At 45.1% G+C, this 22,241-nt stretch overlaps 1 protein-coding gene across 5 annotated transcripts in view; it reads left to right on the top strand.

The window, feature by feature from the left end:
* Positions 1-214: 214 nt before the first annotated feature.
* The window catches only part of Syn3 (synapsin III), a 457,540-nt gene continuing 435,513 nt past the window's right edge, over positions 215-22,241 (top strand). Inside the window, exons 1-2 of one of the 5 annotated variants that reach the window (XM_063263104.1) lie at positions 2,675-2,805; positions 20,308-20,410. The gene's annotated coding sequence lies outside the window, so the exon portion shown is untranslated. Of the gene's footprint in view, positions 9,764-20,268; positions 20,411-22,241 lie in introns of those variants that run through there. The other 4 variants (XM_063263103.1, XM_063263102.1, XM_063263105.1 and 1 more) reach the window with 4 other exon arrangements.

Raw genomic sequence — 22,241 nt, forward strand, 5'->3', positions numbered from 1 at the left:
GAGTTAGAACCAAGGTTCCAGTCACAGCTCTGTCAATTGCAAGCTGTGCATATGAAATGTGAAACACTTGCAAGCTGTAAACCTTACACTAGAGATCACGTGTCTGGAATAGTTTGTTGTTAAAGAGCCAGCTCACTTTTTAGACCTGATTAGAACAGCTTCTGGGTTCTATTCAAATATAACTCTCTTTTTCAGATGCTACTGCTACCACCATCTTTTGGGGTGTGATTTTTTATGGAGTGAGGATGGGATATGTACACCTGTTACCAGGTAGGCATTTGCCTGTGCACAGATCCCTGTTCTAAACTGTTCATTTGCTATTGTATGAGGCAATCCTTCTTTCCTGAATCCATCAAGGTCTTGGAACAAAGCAACAGAAATGATTGGGTGACTAATGCAAGAAAGTGGATGCAAGCACGGATGGAGATTCAAAATATCAATCAATCAAAGAAACAAACAACTGTACTGTGAGGAACAGGGGTAGCCAGAAGGATGAACGTAGAGAAACAGGCAGGAATCATGGGAGCTGAGTCTGGCCACCATGATTCTGGACTACATGGTCCAGTCTCTTTAGAATGCTGCAGCTGTCACTGTCACCCTGAGCATCCTCATGTGCAATCTCTCTCCCTCTTTTGTTACTATTGGTTGAGCTATCATTCTGTTCCTGTGGATTGGATGTGAATGGTAGATGGGCAAACTGTGGAGGGTTCTGTCCCATTGGGAATTGCCAGTTTTTCACACACTGAAAATTCACCCTCAAGAAGATGTGGAGGTACAGGGACTGCTGATACAGTTCAGTGGTTAAGAGGACATACTGCTCTTGCAGAGGCCCTGAGTTCAGTTCTAAGCACCCAAGTGTGGTGGCTTACAATGGCCTGTAACCCCCTGCTCCAGGGAACTCCCTTCCTCTGGTCTCTGCAGGAACCTGTACTCAGGTTCAGAAGCCTACATACAGGTAATTAAAAATAACTAAATCTCCTTTGTAAAACATATGGGAATAAAATATAAGTGGCATTTTCTAGAAAGCAAACTTTTAACTAGTGCTCTTTTTCCTGCTGACAAAGTTTCAAAAGCAATGATTTGTCCTCTACTACCTCAGAAGTCCTTGTACAACCTACAGGTCCAAACCCAGTGATTTATGAAATCTGCTGTTTCTCCACATTTAAACACCCTGTCAGGTGAGAACAGTAGGAATAAAGGGATTGTTTCTTCTGAGGGTGATTACTGTTTGCAGACTCCTTTCCTTATTTGACTTTAGTAGGTAAAGATAAAAATTCTAGGTGGCACTGACCTCCGGTGCATAATGGAAGAATAGCATTAATGCAAAACACTTTGTTATGTGTACTGGACACTGGCCACCATACAGTGCTAATTCAATGCAAACCACCACATGCTGCTACATCTAATCTCTACCTTTTAGATTTATAGTGCAATTAAACATGAATACTTGTGCAGGAATTTGCCTGGCTTCTCATCTAAACCTTTGCCCCATTCCTTCTCTCCTTAGAAATGTAAGGTTCTTTAGAATTACCTGTTCTGGCAAGAATTCCCCTTCCAGTTTTCCCCAGCATTTTAACTACTCATTTTGAACACCAGTAGTGTTTTTACAAATAACTCTATTTAAAGGTCCAGACATTGAAGTTAGAGGTGGATGTGGAGGCACATGCCTTTTAACTCCGAACTCAAGAGACATAGGTAGGTGGATCTGTATGAATTTGAGTCCAGCCTGGTCTACATAGTGAGATCCAGGCCAAATAGCTACATAGATAAATCCTGTCTCTAAAATCAAACAAAGTACTGGAGGACAGAGGAACCTTGAGGGAAATCTGCTTTGGCCTTGTGTAGGACCCAGAGACATAGAAATGACACAGGAGACAGGGCCCTGTCAAATGTCCTCTTTGTCTGTTCTGGATAAGCTTTCCAATTGCCTTGTTTTCTAATCTGGAATTTCTTTTAACCTTGTAGTCTTAATTCAAATCTCACAAATCTCCTCTGTACAGAGTCCTGTCATGGTCCTGGCATCCCTTTTGTGTTTTTTTTTTTGTTTGTTTGTTTGTTTGTTTTTGTTTTTTGTGGGGTTTTTTTTTTGTTTTTTGTTTTTTTTTTTCCGGAGCTGGGGACCGAACCCAGGGCCTTGTGCTTGCTAGGCAAGCGCTCTACCACTGAGCTAAATCCCCAACCCCCCCTTTTGTGTTCTTACTACACATCCCTCTCATTGATATTATCTTTTGTTTGTGTCTTGTATGTAACCAACTCCCATGCCATCCCCATGCCAGGGTAAGATCTTAGCTCTTTGTTGACCTTGTGCTTGTACTCCTGTGACTTTTACTCACAGCTGCTTCACTGGTCTCTCAGAAGCCCCTACTAAGGACCAGGGAAGTCAGGTGACTTTCTCCAAGCTGGCTTCCTAAAATGCTGAACTGCATTATTCCCACTCCTGAGAGGCATCTCACCCCTCCGGGGATGGAGAAAAACCGTCCATCTGGCCACTCCGGGACAAGAAGAGCAAAACATATACACTGTAGCAACTTTCCCTGCCTGGCTGCAGAGGGAATGCCTACAGGGTGAGAAAGGAGGGGCTGGAGGGGCGGGCCTGGGTTCAGGGCCCTTGTAGCCCCAGCCAATGGGCTTTCCAGCAAAAGGAAACCTGGCTGCCCAGTGGAGGCGCTCTCATACTGTGCAAGGCAGAGACAGAGCTCTGAGGCTGCAGCACTTCCGCTGATCCTGTATTTGGCTTTGCCAATCCGAGGTACACGCGGGCCACCGTAGCTGGCATGGTCGGTAAGCCACAGCAAAGTCGACTAGGTGGGTTTTCTGGCCATAAAGAGCACTCACCTCGAATCCGAGCTGCAGGCGGGCCCTCGCTTGGTGCCATGTCCCTATAAGCTCGCTCTTTTGTTAGAAGAATGTTGATAGTGCATGCTGGTAGGATGCAGGTTCTCCCTGGGCCCGGAATGCCATTCTCAGGTCCCAGGCTGATGCTGCCTGGCTCTAGCTCTATTCCCTGCAGAGCTCCGGAGCCCCGGGGCTCACAAAGCTATGACTTCTGAGGTTTTTAACCCAGCGTCCAGACCTGTCCCTGGGAAGAGCTTCCTCTGGAAAACTGAGACCACAGCAGGTGTTGGTGATCTGCACTGGATCCCTGCACCTGCTGTGTGCTGGTCCCTCAGGACCTGTTGCCTTGCCTTGGGTCTGGGGCTCAGATACGGTACGCAGTCTTCTGTTTCCAGCTATCCGGAGCAAAGGAAGAAACCTTGGAGCGTTTTCCTGGCCAGACTAGGAACACAGACTAACACCGATAGAGAGACCTGGTTATTTATTCATGATTTACTTGGGTGTAGGCCAGACACTATGCTCATCTGTAGGGACCTAAAAGGAATCCCAGGATTTCCTGGGGCCTAAAAAGAATGACAGAATAAGAGGGATTGCAGTGAGGTGTTGTGCAAACTGCAAGAGGTGGGTGGGTCCTGATGTAGCCTGAAAGACTGGGAAGTCTCTATTCAATACAGAGATGCAGTGACTGGAGAGTTTCCAGCCTGAAAACCGTGGAGGCAGAGGCATCAGGGACAGAAGAATTCCAGGTAGACTTTTTATATGCAGATGAAAGAATTGAAGAAGCCAGAATCCCAGCTAATCCAAGAGCAAATTACCAAGTAGAACCAGGACTTGCAGTAAGGACATATAGTGCAAGGGGGAGGGGCTAGCCAAAATGTGCACAGGTCTAGAGCTCAATGTAACCTTACAAGTTTATCCTAAGAAGAAGGAAGCTGGGAAAGAATTCCAGTTGGTCTCATGGCCATTCTGCTGGTTCTTTTGATAGTGATGGAGGCTGGTATATACAAGCTAGGAAGTTGTAAAAAGTTGGTTTTAGGGCAACTTTGCTGCAAAGACTCTGGCCCCTTAAGGCTGACTGTCTGGCCAGAGCCCAGTAACCCTGGCTTCTGGGCATGGATTCAGGCAGGGAGATGCTGCCGGGTGATGCTTGCTTCTAGACTTTCCTGTCATTGTATTGGAAGCTGTGACCTCTATCTTGTCATCAGGGAGAGCCCTTGTGGAGTTTCATAGAGCAGCTGTGCTCACTTTCTGAGGCCCGGTCCCTGTGAGAACTTCTGCCTTACCTGGGCTTATCGTTCTGTCTCCCAGGGCCCTGTGGGTACTGTTGGGGTTGCCATAAAGAGACTGGTATAGCAGCAATATAGAGGCTCATGGGACGTTAGAGCAGAAATCACTTCATCTGTTTGCCTTAAAGACATTATTGGCCTTGTGAGATCTCTCTCTCTCTCTCTCTCTCTCTCTCTCTCTCTCTCTCTCTGCCTGTCTGTCTCTCTCTCTCTCTCTCTCTCTTTCTGTGCCCCCCCACCATTTTCTCTCTGTGTACGTTTGTTTTTTTTATTAAGAGATTATTGTACCTAATTGTCACAAGCAAGATTCCTCAGCTAAAATATCAGAGACACTGACCTAATTAATTTTAAATTGTTAATTTTCCTCAACCTAGAATTACCAAGGAATAACATCGCAATGAGGGATTGGTTGTCTAGATCAGATTATCGTGTCAGTAAATCTGTCAGACATTGCATTTCTTTATAAGTTGATTCAGGGGAAGACCTAGCTCATGGTTACCAGTGCTCTTCTCTGGAGTCCTGGGTGGTGTAAGTATGGAAGAAGTGAGCTGGACAGTAGGCGTGGGATTATTCTTTCTCTGCCTTGTTCCCTCAAGTTCCTGCCACCTTGACATACCCGTAAACTATGAACTATAGCCTGAACTTGTGAACTTAAATGAACCCTTTCTTAATCTTACCTAAGTTGCTTTGCGTTATTTTATCACAGCAGCTGAAATGAACACAGAAGTGGTGCTAAGGTTTCTGTGTAGAAGGGTCCTTGAGAACATGCTTTACTGTTCAAGTGAGTACAGAGTGCTGGCAGTAGGACCAGGCACAGGTTGATGCCAGTCCATGATGCAGAGGAAAAGAGGATTCACGCCATCTACTGAGGGTTTTGAAAGCCACAGTGACCAGCCAGGAAGTAGAGAATGCTCCCAAAGAGTGGTGCGACTTAAGCTTTCCCTCAACCAAACAGTTTCTAAGTCAGGACGCAACTATGGGCTATGCCCACTCAGTACTCCTGCCTGCTGGGCTTTAGGATGTAACATGCATCTGGTTCTTGTCGGGAGGACACGGATGCTTTTCCACAGCATGGATTCTCTGTGTCACTAGACGGCTTTGGGAAGAAAATTAGGATTGAGAAAGACTCTTTGGGCTTTCAAGCTCTTTATGCCTCTGAAAATAAATGTTGGGCTTGAGTGCTTTCTAATGTGAGACACCATTATTAATAACTCGAACGACTGGAGAGCCCTATCCAGTGCTTTCTAGGTGCCTCTACCCTCGCCTAGTTGGCCCACAACATGCAGAGTTATTCTCAAGTTTTATCGAAGAAAGCACTTTCATTATCAATTTTTTGTCATCTCAGTGATTCTCAAGCCTAATCGAGTCTGTTCTATGACAGGAGCAACAGCATCAGTCACAGCGTCTTATACTTCAAGAGATGCTCTTACTGATTAGTCACTCGTTAACACAACCACTGACTAATTCACTCAGTCTGTTTGGAAGGCTGTCCCAGGCAGGGAGATACAGGTCTACCTGCTAAGAAAATATAAAAGAAAATACTTTAAAAAGAAAATATCAAAGTATGGACCTTTGACTTATATGGCGTATAGGAGAGGAAAAGGTGTTTTGCCCCTGTGTGATTCTTGTGTCTTGCAGTTCAGTGCAGACTCCGTGAAAAGACAATCCTGAGGCATATGGAAACCTTCCTTTCCTTTCCTTTCCTTTCCCTCTCCTTTACAGAACTTTTAATTTTCATTCTCTTCTGTTTGTTGATTTTCCTCATTACAGCACAGGCTCCAGACATTCGAAAGCTGTTTCTCCCTGGGGCCTATAGAGTTAAGCACCTTCATTACATGTATGTGTGGATGGCTATGGTATGAAGAGTGAACCAGAGATTCATCCATGCTAGCCACAGCACCTACCCCAAGCTGTACCCCTATCCTGGCACATACATCTTGGAGAATGAAATGAACGGTGGACGTTTTTCACAGGATTATGAGAGGAGCGACCTCTCTGTCTCCATCTCCCCTCCCCATCCCCCTTCACACGACCCTCCGTCCCTCCATTCCTCTCCCCCCTTAACTCTCTCACACTGTGTGTGTGTGTGTGTGTGTGTGTGTGTGTGTGTGTGTGTGTGATGTTTAAATTGATACATGATACTGAGCAAAGCCAAGATCAGGAAACAGAAGGAATAGCTTTTCTGTGGACCATGAGGCAGAGGAACACATCTCACTGTAGCGGGAGCATCACTCAAGGCTTACTTCAAGCCAGTGGAGATGCACTTGAAGTTCCTTGGCTTTGGACGCATATTGAGTGCAGATTTTACTCAAAGTGCAGTGAAGCTAGAGAAACGTTTCCACCCAAGTAATGGTCTGATATAATATCATGTTATGGGTTTCTTGATTGTTTTGCATTGTTTCTAGGAGACAAGCTCTGTAAAGAAAGGCCAAGTTACTAGAGTAAGATGAATGGATTGACAAGCTTTAGTTTTCTAAGTATCACAGTAGCTACATCGAGAGAAAATAATGAAGTGTACACATCAGCTAGAAGTTAGGCAGTTAGTGAGATAGGGGTGTCTGTGCAACCAGAGAGAAGAACGGAAGCATTTGAACTATATTTGGGGAGAGAATACATAGGATTTGATTCCATACATGATTGGAGGTATATAGAAAAGAGAAAGGTCAGAATGACTGTCAGGCTCATGGCTTACGGTTGGATGGATGGAAGATTTCTGTCACAGGGGGAATGGATGAATGACATGGGCCACATGAACACAGTGACCTGTGAGAAAGTAATTAAAGAAATTATAATACATGCTACAGTGTAAATGGTCCCTGTAAGCATTACAAGTCTGCATAAGCATAAGAGAAGGCAGACACAGGACTGGGGAGAGAGCTGAGTGAGTACAGTGCTGTTGCTCCAGCATGAAGAGCTGAGGTCTGATCTTCTTCTCCCATGTAAATGGTGAGGGTGGTGGCCTGCACCTGTCATCACACATTAGCAGGTGGAGACCATGTGATTGGTGGTGAGGCAGCCAATCAGAAGCAGTGAACGCCAGGCTCAGGGAAAGAGTCTGTCTCAAAAGACAGGTAATAGAGAAAGCCATCCCACCTTCAGTCCGTGGACTCTGAACATTCAGTCCTGAGTGTGCGGATACATGCTTGCACACACACACACAGACCGTGGGCATAAGAAGCCAGATGCTGCACAGTTCCACCTGATCATATATGTGAATCCACAGACAAAAGAAGGAAAACAGCGTTTGTCACAGGCTAAGGATAAGCCGGAGGGGTGAATGGTTTCCTTTGTAGCAACGATGAGGCCTTAGAACTAGATAGAGGTGGGGGTTGTCTCCAGTATGAAGGTGCTAAGTGCCACTCGACCATGATCTTTAAAGTGCTTACTTTTGTACAATGTAAGGTCAATTCTTTAAAGACTAGAAGGATAGTGTGAGTGTTTTGGCAGTGGGGAGACTGGGGAAAGCAGGCTGTGTGGGGCTGGACTACTCCAATGCAGCATAGATCCATGAGGAGTGTGCATTTGATGTGGGTCTGTCGTCGAGCATATAAGCCTGCGCTGGGATATAGGAAACAGTTGTCAGCTCTGAGATGTCGAAACAGGTGAACTCTTGTGACAAAAGATATGGAGGAAAACACAGGATGCTGGACCATTCTTTAAAGTGGTACTCATAGCTACGCTATAAAGAAGAAACTGTGATCCTTTTCAGACAGTGAAACCAAGAATAAACCTCCTACCTCAATCAATATGACCAAGATCAGACAGTTAACTCATGTGTGCCCAGGCTTCCAGCCTTCTGCCTTTCTCATGCCAGCATGATGATGCCATTTAAAACTTCATCACAGCCTCTCCCTCTGGCCCCATTCTTCCTGTCAGCCACAACTGAGTATTCACACATGGCAGGCACTGTTCTGGGCATATGTGGTTGGAAAGTGTAGACACAACTTTAGTCTCACCAAGGTGATCCAGTAAACAAGTAAGCACATCCCCCAGATACACCCTTGAGAATCACAGAGCAAAGACACCTCTCCAGGTTTATAGGTAGGAGGGAGATTCCCAGAGAACACGATAGTAAGGCTGAGGTTTGCAGTAGAAGCCGATGGAATGAACATGAGAGAGACAAGGATTTCTAGATCAGCTGGCTGCCTCTGAGTATACCTGTGTGAGAATTCACTTTCCTGTCCTCTGCTCTCAGACTCTCGCATTCCTAGCTCATTACCTATACCAATATTTTCTGAATTCTTGCAGACCATGCAAAATGCAAATGAAATGGCCTGAAGTTCATTAACTTGAACTTCATTCTGGATACAGAGTTTAAGGTCCATAGTCACTACAGTCAGAGGCAGGTGGATCTCTGTGGGTTCCAGGCCATCCTGATCTACATAACAAGTTCTGGTGAATCCTGACTTTTAAGAAGTTCAGACCTTCACATGCTATTAATCGAAGTTACATCAGCCTGGCCTTCAAAGTGAGCCCCAGCCCTTGAGCAAATTACTTTGGTTCTCTTTTTGTCCGATGAAAATGACTGACCCCAGAACCTCCTTCAGGTTAGGCTGGTACTCTACCACGGAGCCAATCTGTAGCACTCTCTTTACTTCTTAATTTGAGACAAGATCTCACTCTGTTCTTAAGGCTGGTCTTGAGCTTACTCTGTAGATCAAGCTAACCTTGAACAAGCCATCCTCCTTCCTCGGACTCCTGAGTAGCTGGAATGGCAGACCCGTGCCAGGAGGCCTGGCTAAATGTTTTTGTGAAAGAGAAGCCATAATGTCCTCTGTTCAGAGTAGGACATGAATGAGAAGAGGCACTAAGTGTTGAGTGTATTATATAAGCTCAGAAAAAGAAATGTCACTGCCCTTGGGAAAGAAGGGTTCTGAGTGCACTGGCTTCCCTGTTTTTTATACTGTTAAAATCGTTACCTACATACACACTAAAGGTTGTAGTGTGGGTAATTTGAAGTGTATGACTATAAACTTCATGTTTAGGATGCTCTTCAGAGAAAACATTTTTTTTTAAAAAAGAACAAGTTAAGAAAACGTTGGTATAAACCAGTTTTTTGGTTGATACATAGGAAAGGGTTAAACATCTAGAAATAGGATTTTGCCTTTTAGGAATTACTAGCCAATCAGGGAGCTCAGTGGTGATGTAATGCCTGAGGCGGGCACTGCATTGGTTAAGTGTATTGTTTCTCGGGCTTCAGTGAGAAGGAGAGCTGGAACAGAGGGGTTAATCATTATCATATTCTCTCTCTCTCTCTCTCTCTCTCTCTCTCTCTCTCTCTCTCTCTCTCTCTCTTCCCCCCCTCCCTCTCTCTCCTCCTTTCTCCTCTGTGAGGAAATAGCAGAGCTCATCACACTGTTGGCACTTGCTTTCCAATAAAAGCCATACTTGCCTCCTGCCTCCCTCCCAAGCACAGCACATGTTCCAGTAGTACTACAGAGGAGGACCTAAGAGGGGGCTGGGAAGAGTGGGAGGAGGAGGAAGAGGAGGAGTTGTTCTTTAGATGAAAGAGCCCCTTTGCTGGGCTGTGGCCTCTCCATGCCACCTGGGATGGGAACTGCTCTACACACACCCCATGAATTGTTTAACAGCCACCTGCTTCTGAGCATTGTTCAACCTGGAGGGATCCTCAGAACTAGGAGGTGAGCCCAAGGATCCGGAAGAGGGAGTGGGTCTGGGAGGTGAAGGGAAAGTCTCTGGGTGGAGGGAAGCAACAGCCCTAGACTGGGACAAGCTCTGGCCAGTGGCTGCCACTGGCCTGTAGTGTGATCTCAGGAAGGCAGGTCTCCCTTTCTGAGTCTGTGTGCTAAAGTGCACATGGTTCTGTCAGGTGCTGGCAGGCACTGTGCTCAGGAGGAACTGGGAACAGACTTGTCCTTGGTGTAGCTTTCTGTCAAATGCTCCCTAAACATAAAGGCTTGGCTTTGGGAATCAAGCCAGGCTGGGAGCTGATGTGCTAAGGATCCAGTTATAAAGCAGCCCCTTCCTTGTATTGTCTGTGCTCCCTCCTTAGTGTTCCGCCCCAGCAGACTGTGGAGTAAAATTTCTCCAGAAATCACTGAATGCTCTCAGAGAGATTCTCTTGTTTGCCATGAACCCTCAGGTCGCTGGCCCCTGAGTTACTGATGTGCCTGAATGAATCTGTAGCAGTCTCCAGCTGTCTTTGGTGGGTTGTCAGGGGATGGGGAATGCCTCAGTTCCTTTTGTACTGTAGATGACACCGCTGTGATGCTTTTTTTTTTTTTGCTACAATAATGCACTTTTAATGGTTTGTCTGTGTGTGATGGGCTGTAGACTGTTCGATTGTTTCCAAAGCCAGAGACCCCTCCCTACCGATCCCGAAGAGGTTCTAGTGTACACGTGTCTTCTTCAGTGGGTAAACTAAAAAGAGCAGAGGTGGGCATACATGAGGGGAGCATCTGGGAACTGCTGCTTGCTCAAAACTTTGACTTTCACCTCATCAGAACTTCAAGACTTTCTCCTATCTCATACTTTCATCTCAGACACATACTATGACACAATCTCCCTGGTACAACCCCCCCCCAATCCTAAGCAGGGGGAAAAGTTCAGCTACTGCTTAGATTTTGATAAAAGAGAGGTTTCACATGTCTGTAAGGTGAGTGGGACCTACAAAGGGTCCTGTCTGTGTCTTGTGTAGCCCTTGGTGTCTGTCACCCTTCTAGACCAGGCTTTGTTGATGAAGAACTTGCATATCCGTGAGCTAAGTCACCATTTTTTTTTCTAAGCCTCAGTCCTTTGGTTTTCCCATCATAGAGGTTGAAAGGGAGGAATGGATTTTCAGAGACTTTCCAGTTGCAGGTGATTGTGCCTTAGAGGGGAATGAGCTCTAGAATGAGTGGGTGGGTTCAGTTTGATGGGTAAACAATGTTTAAATAAAGGGGCGTATCACCTGTGTTCCCTGGGTCACAGGGGCTTCACAGTAGTTAATCACTGTGTGTGTGTGTGTGTGTGTGTGTGTGTGTGTGTGTGTGTGTGTGAATGAACACACTGGAATGAACAGACAATGTCCACTGCAGAGATGTGCAAAGTCAAGGCTGTCACAGTAGAGTGACTTGACAAAGGTCATCTATGTAGTGAATAATAAGGCTGATATCTAAACTCACCCTGGTAGACACACTGGGATGGCAGCAGATGCAGGGACAATGGTGGGGAACAGGGCTCAAGATGGAAGCCTTGTTTGCCTTTGTTTGATTCCTCGCTCTTTGTTCTAGAAAATATGCCCCAACTTTGATATAGGTCAGTCCGGCCAGATTATTGTGGGTTTTCTGTTTTACTACCCAAGATACCTGCAGGAAATTGGAGTACCCTGAATCTGAAAGAAACATCATTTCTACATACCGGTCCCCTCAACTTATAGCTGAGAAAATACAGTATAGAGTAATCGGATTGTCCCATTCCTGCTAGTTATTCCATACGTGTTAAGAAATGGGCACCATGTCTTCCGGTCTTAGGTGCTTCAAGTCATATTGTTCTTATTAGATGAAGTGGTTCTTTTAGTTGAGAACTTTGAGATGAACTTAATTTTAATTATTCGTGCATCCAGGCCCCTTTGTGGTTCGAAGACTAGAACAGACTCACAGGCTATAAAATCTGTACTTGGCACTGTGACAGGTGTCTGAGGTATAGTGTGAAGTGAGCAGCTATACTGTGAGGCAGGGTCATTGTCCTGTAATAGGCTCAGGACACAAGCCCTATATCATGTGAGCTTTGCTTCCCAGGTGAGCAATCGTTTCTCATGGGTGAATTGAGACCCATTCCCTGCACGTGTGGCTGTATATATCCAGGCAACTACAGATCCCCTCACATAAGCTTTCTGTTCCTTGCCTTCCCAACTAAGCTGCTTGATTCATGAGTGCAACTTCCAAAATGTTGAACGGAATTAGTTTCTGGTACTGTATAACAAGGAGGCAAGTCTCATTACCTTGTATGACACCTGAGATTTAGAGCCAGACCTAAGCACATGATGTTAACTTTAAAGAGTGCAGACATGTGACTCTTTGTCCAGCCCACGTGGTGTTCTTAAGAAAGCACCATCCAGATCTACAAAAGGTTATCGTAGGAAAGAAACAGTCATTATTCTACAGGACTAGAGGGCACAGTTCACAGGAGTGGGTAGAAGTAGGGAGGAGACCCAGAATATAGAGGGATAGACAGAGCTGTCCCGCAGAGTAGAGTTCACCTTCCATGCTCTTACTCAAAGTGGGCAGAAATCCTGGCAATAAACAGAACCCTATAGCCTTCAACCTTCCCATTAGATCTCAGATTCCTTGTTTATTCTTACTGAAGAATAAACAAGGGTACAGCAGGAACACTCATATTCTCTAGGTCACAAGGCCATAGTAGGAAATGAAGAGCTGTATAGGCAAAAATACATTGAAAAGAATTTAGTCACCAAGAGCATGCACTATGTATGGCTTCTGTGTATGTAACCCTCAACAGCAGTGCCCGTGCTGATCAGTGCACAAGATGCTGGCCCAGCCTAAAGGAAATAGAAAATCAAAATCTGCATGGGTTTGCACAGGGCTGATACTGCTTTTGTCTTCAAGGGAACTAACAGGTTATGAGCCAGACTGGCTGGGAGTGCGGAGTTCCAATGCATCCTTGCTTGAAGGGTTTATGTCCTTCTCTGTGTATAAATGGGCCAACAAGTGCATGGGTGCTGAAAGTTGTTTAGACAATCTTGACAATCAAATGACAGTACCTGGGGGAAACCCCAGTCCAAGACCTGTTACAGAACAGATGTTCAATAAATATGTGCAGTCATCGGACTCTTGCTCTGTCAGCCTTGACTATGCCAGTCTTTCAGAAACTTCAGAGGAGAACTAGGCCATCTTTGAGTTTGTGCATCCTGCTTGACACCTCTGACATTTATTATCATGAATAAACATTACTTCCAAAATCCCAAGTGGAAAAAGAATGGGGCTGAAGGCTGTAAACACCTGAGTGGAAGTACGCCAGGTGTTACCCACCTTTGTGTGACATTGAGTTTGTTATTGACACTCTGTGTCCTTCAGTCGTAGGGCTCACTCTGCTGACTCTGAGATGACCCAATGAACCTGTAGGAGACCCAGAACTAGGTGCTAATCCTCCTTTGAAAGATACTACAGGGACATCTCATTTTCTTAGGGTGGTAGTGCTTCTAAGTAGTTTTCTCTTGGTTAAGATTCATGTAGACTCACTCTTAAGAAAACATGAGTTTTCAGCCTTTGTGTCTCCTAGATCTTGTTCCTGCTCAAGCAAGCTACAGTAAGATGTCAGCCTGAATACAGTTTTAAAGTACCAAGGGCTGAATTAATTATTTCTAGATTGGGGAAAATACAAAACTAAAACGTAAGGCCAGGTTCAGAGCACCGGAAATTTCAGGACTGAAAGTTGATCTCTTGGGTTTATTCATTTATCCGGTTCAACAATATTTGAGGCATTCTTAACCATTTAGTGGCATTCTGTAGAACCGATAGTCAGTTTCATTTGAAGCTCAGTCGTAGCTGGAAAGATCTGGGAAAAATTGGAAACAGTAAATGAGCCTCAGAGTAGGTAGAGTGGCCAATAAGGGGAAGTTAGAGAAGATGTCATTAACGGGTCCCTGAAGCTGGATTTGTTGGGAATTTGTGCTCTGAGGAGGGGAGACCAGATTCCATCCCAAGTAGAAGTTTTAATCAAGGAGGCCAGAGGGGTGGACTGACTGCCTAACTTACTTTCTATTAATTTTAGTCAGTATCTCAGCCTGGCTGATTCTCTGTCTCTGTCTCTGTATCTATATCTCTCTGTGTCTCTGTTTGCCTGTGTGTGTGTGTGTGTGTGTGTGTGTGTGTGTGTGTGAGAGAGAGAGAGAGAGAGAGAGAGAGAGAGAGAGAGAGCGAGCCTGTGTATCTGTGTGTATGATCATGGGTTTAGGGTATGTGTACATCTATGTAATTGTCAGGTCCATGATCAATATTCTGAACAGTTCCACCTATGGTCACAACATGCTTCCTGCCATCCTGCCATAGTCAGTAATATCTCACCTTTAACCCCTGGCAACCATCAATCTGGTCTCTATCACCATGTTTTGTCACCACAGAAATGTCATATGCACAGATATGTTTCAGTCAGTAAAGTGTGTGCTGTGCAAGCAGGAGAAACTGCATTTGGATTCCTAGCAGAACCTTACTTCTACCATCACCATGTCTGCCAACATTAAAGAAAAGTTTGGAAAAGCAGTATATGTCTATAATCCCAGCATGAGACAGGGGTTGGGAGAGTGAGAGAGGTCCCTGAAGTTTACTCTCCTGTCAGTTTAGCTGAATTGGTGAATTCCAGGTGCTGTAAGAGATCACGTCTCTAACAAACACACAACTAAAACCATGAAGAGTGATGTGGTAAGTAATGTAAAAGTCAACCTGTGGGTGGCATGCACACTTGCTCACACTCACAAGTGCACACTGATACCAACACCTGTACATACCTATAGCACAGGCATCTATGTGTGGACACAGATAGTTTTGGATTGATAGTTCCATGCTCTAAGGCATTGTAAAAGTCTGTGAGAAACTGTCAAACTATTTCCGGAGCAGCTGTGCTGGTTTCCAGTCAGTTAGCAATGCCTGAGTGTTCCAAGTGATCTCTCCACATCAGCACCTGGTAAGGCCTGCTAAGTAGTTTGGTCATTCTAATAGCTCAGGGCTCTCTCATTGTAGGGATTTGAATCCCTACAATGTGCTAGGTATGTGGAATATCTTTTTATGTGAGTGTTTGCCACTCTTACATACCATCTTGGAAAAGAGAACTGTACAAATATGTAACTCTTAGGTTTTTTCATTTTATTTTCAATTGTGTTTATTTTTCTTACTGTTCATATTTATTAATTTTATTTGTGTGTGGGTGTGTGTGCCCACAGAGGCTAAAGAAAAAACACATTATTGCTTGTGGCTGAGTTACAGGTGACTTGGGTGCTGGAAATGTGGGTCTTCTGCAAGAGCAGGCAGCCTAACCTCTGAGCCATCTCTCCAGCCCTACCTTTCTGTCTGAGACAAGATCTCTCACTGAAACTAGAGCTCACAGATTAGGTGCAGCTCAGGTATTACAGATGTGTACTGCGATGTCTGATTTTTACATGGGTCCTGGGATCTGAATCTGGGTGTTTTGTACAGCAAGGACTTTGCAGCCCGAGCCCCAGATTTTGGTATTCATTAGTTCACTTGAGTGAGGTCTGATGCTGATTGTTTTGTAATGATAAATCCTGTCTGCTAAAGCCGGGTTGCTCCCAGAGAGGAGAGAGTCCATACATAGATGCAAGTGGTGCTATGTGTCCTTGCCCTCCACATTATTCTTGATTGGTGAATAAAGATGCTCACAGCCCATAGCTGGGAGAATTGAAATCAGGAGAGCATGGGGTTTCTGACCTTGGAGTTGGAGGAAAACGACGAGGAGGGAGGAAAGGGAGGTAGAGAGAGGAGATGATGTCATGGGGTAAGAACCTTAAAATCATGGCCATGAGGGCTGACCAATTGGAGTTCAGAGCAGTCCACATGGAGATTAGAAGGTAATAACTCAGGGTTATCAAGAAGAAAGTAAAATCCAATAGCATAGAGTGCAGATATCTGCCCAGCTTTCGTGCTGATAAAGGCTTGTTTTAAATTAAAAGTCACGTGTATCTTTTATCTAGAAATTGCATAACCAAAGCGGGTGGGAGGTAGGAGCCCTGGATTGAGATTAAGTATTTCAACACCATATTTTTGTCCAATGTGAGGCTCAAACCCATGACCCTGAGATAAAGAGTCTCATGCAAAGGCAGGATAGAAGCCCCGGATAGAAGTTAAATATTTCAACAAAACCAGGGCTCTACTGTATTCTTGAATGGTGACTATCAGTATTACATTATTTTTTATCATAATTTCTGCCAGAAAAAGCTTAAAGGTTCCTGTCTGCTCTGAGTTTTCTGGGGTTTCAGTCTAGTGTGGCAGTGGGAGCAGGCGGAAGAGGCCACACATCACAGCTGACCAGAAACAGGACCTAGCACAGAACCAGGACTGGGCTCATCCTTCAAAGTCCACCCCTAATGACTTATGTTAGCTAACTAGGCCCCACCTCCTAAAGGTTACCCAGCCTCTTGAAATAGCAACACCTGCTGGGAAATAAACATTCAAATCCGGAGCCTACTGCGAAATGTATTAGTTAGGATCCTCTAGGGGGACAGACCTGACAGAATGAATATTTATTAAAAGGGGATGTATTTATTAGGGTGGTGTACATGGTATGTGCTAGGGAGTCCAACCGTAGCTGTCCTTACACTGGAGAACCTGAGAACCATGTAGCTGCTCAGTTCATAAATGCTTCAGCAATCCCACCCCGGTAATAAGGGTCTGGAGGATTCTTGGGGAGCCATTGGTCTTTAGTCCAAATTGGAAGTCAAAAGAGACTGGAAATAAGAGATGGCAGCAGTAGCAGCCACAATAACAGAATCAATGAATGCTGGAGGCACCGTGAGTGAACTTGGCTCGTGAAGAATGAAAACAGTAAGCAAAGAGCAAAACATTTCCCTCTGATTTCCTTTTATCTGGACTGCCATTAGAAGGTACTGCCCATATTTAGGGTTGGTCTTCCTGCTAGCCCAGTCAAGACAACCCTCACTGGTGTGGCCATAGCTTATCTTTTAGTTGATTTCAGGTTCAGTCAAGTTGAGCACTGACTTGCCTTGGTAAAACGTTCCAAGCAGAAGGTCCACAGAGTGTCTCCTGTGCCTTCAGAGTCTGAGGGCTTCAGAGAAAGACCTCCTGCTATGACAAGGGAGCTAGCCGAATGTGGTGTGTGCAGAGGTTGGCAGAACGCTGAAGACGGTACCACTTGCCGCTTTCCCTGAAGTGCCTGACAAGCTCAGCACCTCCCTTTCACATATTTCCCTTCCTACTCACTAAGGGTGCCAGAGCCATGCATCACTGTGGTGTAGCTCCTGGATCCTTACTCACTGCCTGTGTGTAAAGGGTAGTTTGTATGGGATCATCTAACTCTTGCTAAAATCCTGGAAGTGAGCTAGAATTACTACCCCTGCCACGTGAACTTTCTGGGGTACAGAAAGTTCGAAAGTTGGTCAAAAGTTGTAAGACCGAGAAGCAAAGGAGATGGGTATTGATCTGGATAGTTTTGTGTGTGTTGCACTGGCCTTGGTGGAGCATCCTCAGAGGATGAAATGAAACGGGGGAGGACCACCAGCCACACCTCAGGGGATAAGGAAGTGGTTCCCAAGGACCATCACTGTTTTATACTATTTGTAAGTTTCCCATGTAGAGACTATTTCAGTGATAAAGGAAAGGCTTGAGAATCATAAGTTTTGGCTTCCTCTGTAAGTAAGATCAGATGCTAAGAGAAAGAATATGGAAAGATTGAGAAAATAAGACAACTTGAACCTCCCTCCCATTATGCTACCCTTTCCCGTCTTGTGTGTCACTATTCCTGGGGAACCATGAAGAAATACCCATCTCTGATAGGGAAACAGTGACAGACCAAAGTATGGATAACACCAATGCCCGACTTAGTGAGCCAATGGATTTTATTGGAGTTATCTACATTAGCAGAAATGACTCCCAAGACAACTGTATCACCCAAGGTGGGTAATGGTTCGTGAAAGCTGGAAACCAGGAGTACATTACGGAATTAATTGAAATCTCAGCAGGTTAGAGACTGTCTCTTTCAAGCAGTTCAGGTGGTCTGAGCCTCTTCAGCTCTTACCTGCTCTGCTGGTCTCTGCTTCTTCCAGCTTGGCTGTTCTGTTTCATTTCCTCTAGGCTACTTGGCTTGTCTGGGTGTCTCAGCAATCTCTACTGTTTATATTTGTAGGAGGAGGCAGGGCCAGGTAATCTGGTTAATTTCAGGGACTTCCTGAAAATTCTGAGTTGCTTACTTCCTGGGCTTAACAAGCTTTTTAAGTTTGTCCCATTTAGAACATTTTATGCCTTAATGAACTTTCTCCAAGATGAATGTTTTTATCAAAAAAAAAAATAACTATGTAACACCTGCTCATCATCAAGGTTTGACTATTCCCCCTCCCTTAAGATCTTTCTTTCCTCTTCCCATCAATGATCCCTTTCTTATTTCTGGATTGTATAGGTAGTCCAGTTTAAATTCACAAATCTAAGGATTCAGTGCCAGCATCCACATATGAGCAAGAATATATGTAATTTGTCTTTGTTGGTCTGAGTTAAGTCAGTCAGTATAATGTTTTCCAGTTTCATTCATTTATCTTCAAATTTCATTTTCTTTTATAGATGAATAAACTTTCATTATGTGTATGCACCATATTTTCTTTAACCATTCATTAGTTGATAGATATCTCAGCTATTTTCATGTCCTATTTGTTGGTATAAAATCACCTATGAACATGGATAAGGATGTGTCTCTGCAATAGAGTATAGATTTGTCTGGTTATATGTTCAAATATGATATTGCTGGGTCATATAGTAATTCTGTTTTTAATTTTCTTGAGGGACTGTCACACTGGTTCCACATTGGCTACACTGACTTACACTCTGCTCCCACAAACAGTGCCTGACCGAAGAGCTTGGCCCAGGGAGTAGCACTATTAGGAGATATAGTCTTATTGAAGTAGGTGTGACCTTGTTGGAGTAGGTGTGTCACTGTGGGTGTGGGCCTTAAGATCCTAGTCCTAGCTGCCTGGAAGTGAGTCTTCCACTAGCAGCCTTTAGATGAAGATGTAGAGCTCGTTGCTCTACATGCACCATGCCCGCCTTGATGGTAATGGACTGAACTTCTGAACCTCTGAGGCAGCCCCAATTAAATGCTGCTCTTTATAAGACTTGCCTTGGTCATGGTGTCTGTTCACAGCAGTAAAACTCAAACTAAGACATGGCTCAAGTAAGATGAAATTGCAAAGTAGTTTTAATCTACACTTCCCTGATGACTACAGATGAACATTTTAAGAACTCTATCTTAATTATTTGTATTTCACTGGAACCAAGTGCCATTTTAGTTTGTAATTCTGTCTAATAGTCTAGAATGGTTGTCAGACCTCTACAGATAGGGGCTTCTGTTTGTTTGTTTTGTTTGTTTTTGGATAGTCAATAGTGGTTAACACAGAATCTCACAGTTGCTCAAAGTGCAGGGAATAAGTGCCTATTTGGTGCTCCACCATAAATAGGACATCAGCACCAACCCCCTGCACTCACACACACACACAGTGCTCAGGCACCATTTGGAAGAGGGAACTGAAAGGTTCTAAGAGCCAGAGGTCAAGAAGGACCACAGCTAAACTCTGTCTTCTGTACATGACAGGACTGTTAGCACAAACTCATAGCTGCTCTGGTGACCAGCACAAAATGAAGCCAGTGAACATTCTAGCATGGAGGGGAAGGAGCTCAGGAGCTCACACCGTTAATGAAGGAGCTGTTGGCAGCTGATGGTGTCTATGGGAGGAGAGAACGTTTTCTTAAAAGATATGGGCCCTGGGAGGTGGACCACACTGTAGAGGATGGCCCCGTGGGGACAGCACACAGTGGAGCTGGTGGGTATAAAAGAAGACGTAAAGTTGGGAGGAGGTAAAGAGATAAGGGTGGATCTAGCAGGAGTTCCGGGAAGGGGTGCAGGAGGAACATGGTCAAACGAATTATATGTGCGTCTATTTCTCAGTTAATCAATAAAAATGTTATACTTTTTAAAGAAAGTAAGTCTCAATGGATGTGAAGGAGATCTGGTGGGAGGAAGCTGAGCCTGCCTTCAGCATTTTGGCAAGGGCTTGCCTCAGGATAGGTGTTACTGCAGACACCCAGGGAATAGCTACCAGGCAACCCGTGCATTGAGGAAAGCCTCTGCCTTCCCCATCAGGGACCGTACTGCTACTGGTGGGGAATCTGATGCCAGGATCCCAAAGCTCCACGTTGTCTGCCTGTTAAATTCCTTTGTCTTTGGATGTCACAGTTCCCACTTGGCTGAGGTGCAGCCACTTTAGGGATGGGAAGCCACTGGTGGGAAGGGAGGGGTCTGGAGACAGTGAGCTCCCAATAAGAGGAAAGCGAACAGGGCACAAAATTGTCCCTATATTCTTATTTATTTACTGAAAATGTTTTTAATTCAGTGTATTCTAATCATGCTTTTGACTCCCATATTATTTTAATCTATCTCCCCTCCCTATGGCTTTCTTTTTTTAACATGCACATTCCCGTATTACTCTATCCAGCTACAAGGAGTGTCCCCAGCTTCCTACTAAGGCTAGAGGTCCAGGCAGCTCCTCGTCTGACCCCCAGAGGTGCTGTTTCTGAGGAACGACAGCAGAGCAAGAGGTAACTGTCGGAAACCCATGAAGAGCCTAGACATTGGGATGCCAGCAGCCTGGCTGAGCTATGACGTGGCTTGTGTTTCATTGGCTCAATTACAAGCCTTGCTGAGATGTGGCTGCCTCTAGATAAAACCAGGCAGGCAGAACCTCCTCCATCCGACGGCTAGAAATTCATGGGGATGATTATCTAAGGGCCTTTTATGTAAGGGGACAATCAAAAATAATTTCAGTAAATGTTATTACTAATAGAACATTTATACTAATATAACACATCATGAGAAACTGCCTTAGGCAGGTTGATCCCTGCCCTCTGTCATCTCTGGGTCATTGGCTGGGGCCCTGTTCTATCGAAAGGACAGACTATTAAAGAAAAACAGTTTCTAAGGCATGCAGTGCGCTTGCTTGTCATCTTTCTGTGGTGCAAGCTGAGATTGCCTCATTTTATGGTGACACTCCTTTAATAGGACGGTTCAATTTTCAGTGATCTCTTCTTCTTTTCCAAGCTAGCAGTGTGCACCGTGTTCCTTTTCCATGTTGCTGGACTGCTACAGCCCCTGATCCAGGCTACCCTGTGATCACAGAGGAAGTGTCCAATACCCTGCAGGGGGCAGCATTGCTGAGCTGTGGTGTGCAGTCGGTTAGGCTTCTTCTCTGCATTTTCGCCGTCAGATATTTTCAACTCACAGTGTGGCAGTGGATTGCAGCACTTGAAAGTGAACTTGAGCAACTCTGAAGGATAAACGGACCCTGAACCTGACCGCATCTTAGCAAAAGAGCAGAGATGTCCAGAGAACCGAACACAGAGGGAAAGGGCTGAGTTTATCAGACAGCAAATACGTGCGAAGCTCATGGAAAAACTAGTTAGTAAAAGTTTATCGGGGAAATTCCTACTGTGTTGTGGGATGGGTCCTAAAGGAGTGATGTTGTCTGGAGCAATTAACTCGTGTACTTTCTGGTGGACACTGAGACACAGGCACAGGGGTGCCTTGGTTTTAGGCAAACAAAGGGTGGAGAGCTCTTCCTTTGATCTTTCTTAACTTCAGCTCAAAACAGTCTTTGTGCCAAAGTTATATATGCTGTTCCCCTGCAACTGTTAGGACTGATGGGTTTGTTGCACGCATGCATGCACGCACGGGCCCGCACAAGCATGCATGCACGGGCCCGCACAAGCATGCACGCACATGCACGCACATGCACGCACATGCACGCACATGCACGCACATGCACGCACGCACACACGCATGCACACGCTTTCATGTGCCTCACCCACCTGTCTCCTTTTCAGTACAGAAAAGCAGTCAGTCTGGGGGATGGGAGTGTGTCCCTGAGGTTGCAGCTGAGTGGACCATTCTTGATCCAGTCCCCAAACTTGGGCTTTCCAAGGTGAAGGACAATGCAGGGCGGAGAAGACACTGCATCTTAAACAAATGTTACCAATGAGCGCTCTGTTAGCTCTCTGCACCAGAAGAGATGGGTGGGCGGACAGCCCACCAGAGTGTCTCAGTGGTTGGAAGTTTCCACTCTGAGATAGAGGAGAACAGTGCAATAACAAATATCCTGGCACGAGATATCCAGCAAGTTGCTAAGTCCCCTGAGACTCAGTTTATTCATCTGTAAATTAGGTGAGTGATGTGTTTGTCCGAAGGGATTGGGTAAGAATTAGAGAGAGGGTGCTTGTCTTTGGATCATAACTCAGCCACATGGCGGATGCTATTTGGTGATTCAGAGATGATGCGCCCTGTTGGGAGAAAGTCAGGTAGCCAGCTGGTATTCAGGATGCCCTTGTATATTACCTGGGGACTTCCGGAGGCATATAGACACAATAGCTGAGGACT

The sequence above is a fragment of the Rattus norvegicus genome, chromosome 7 (genome assembly GCF_036323735.1).
Source record: "Rattus norvegicus strain BN/NHsdMcwi chromosome 7, GRCr8, whole genome shotgun sequence".
NCBI classification, from domain to species: Eukaryota; Metazoa; Chordata; class Mammalia; order Rodentia; family Muridae; genus Rattus; species Rattus norvegicus.